This window comes from Octopus bimaculoides, chromosome 12 (assembly GCF_001194135.2).
Source record: "Octopus bimaculoides isolate UCB-OBI-ISO-001 chromosome 12, ASM119413v2, whole genome shotgun sequence".
In the NCBI taxonomy this organism is placed as follows: domain Eukaryota; kingdom Metazoa; phylum Mollusca; class Cephalopoda; order Octopoda; family Octopodidae; genus Octopus; species Octopus bimaculoides.
This window is the reverse complement of record NC_068992.1, coordinates 8450683-8452220: the sequence shown is the minus strand read 5'-3', so window position 1 is coordinate 8452220 and position 1538 is coordinate 8450683.

Genomic DNA, 1538 nt, shown 5'->3' with positions numbered 1-1538 from the left:
TTATATGTATATACATACAGGAATACATGTATATGCATAAATATATATATACATGTGCGTGTATATATCAATATTTAGCAGAAATAACAAAGTAACACAAGGGTCAAAAGTTTCGTGTGTTGGCACTTACTAAACTTATACCAAAAACTTTCATAAGTGCTAATGCACAAATCTCTTTGCCCGTGAGTCACTTTCTTACCTCTACTAAATATTAATAAAAGTATATATATATTTGTATATATATATTACTCATATTTTGAGTTCGAATTTAGCTATTTGTATCACCAAACCTATATATATATATATCCCACCACGTTGGACTGCTGAACTCTGCACAGTTTTTTTCCTCTCTCCATTTTTTCCTGTTATTCCTTTCTGTCAAAAAGGGCAGGGGCTTGAAATGTAGAAGACTTTTCCATTTTTCCTGAGTGTTAAACTAATGCACCTGCTTGTTGCTCCTACACCTGTCTTTGATTTTTGTTTTTTTTTTGTAAATTTGAACTATGTTTATATATATTATAATATTATAAGAGAGTGCTTTACTCTAAGTGGTTATTGCGGGTTCTCATGCACTGGTATATCCCTAGATTTATTGATAACTATATCTATATATGTATACATATATACGTGTGTGTGTGTGTGTGTGAGAGAGAGAGAGACCATAGTACTAGAATCAAATCATTTTATACAATAAATGTTTGTTGCATGCACACATATGCAGACATGTATGCTTTGGTAATACAAAATAGAAGTCAAAATAGAACGTACATATTTTTTTTTTCATCAGCAAAATCTACAGAATGACTCAAGGGTCAAGCGTTTAAGTGCTACAGCACAAAATTCTCGGCCCTTGAGCCACTTTGTATCTTCTGCTGGACACTGCCAAAATCCCTGATTGACCAATGTTTTGGTATGCAGAATTTTAATAAGATCAGTTTATATTCAAGTGTGAAATACACTGTGAATTGCCTTTGAGCAAGTTTGCTGTGTCAAATAGATTTTTCAGTATTCTTCTTATGAAATGGCATATATTTTGCAGAGAAATTATTTTAACTGTTATGAACAAAACTCTTTCCAAACATTTGAACCAGAAGGAAATATTTAAAAATCATTCAACCGTGTTTACAGATTGAAAATATTCAGTTTCTCAAGAGTTATAAAATTAGCGAAAGTATAGGTTCTTTGCAAAAACTTCAAATATATGAAATACTATGTGTGTTCATAAATGCATACATACACACACACATATATATATGTATATATATATATATATATATATATATATATATATATATCAGATTGGAGCCTGGTGTTGCCATCCGGTTTCACCAGTCCTCAGTCAAATCGTCCAACCCATGCTAGCATGGAAAGCGGATGTTAAACTGTGATGATGTGATGATGATGTATATGTGTGTGTGTGTGTGTGTATGTAAGTATATATAAATATATGTCTACATATTTATGTGTGTATATATATATATATTCACGTCTATATGTATATGCTAATATATAATTCTTTATATCTCCATAGGTAACAT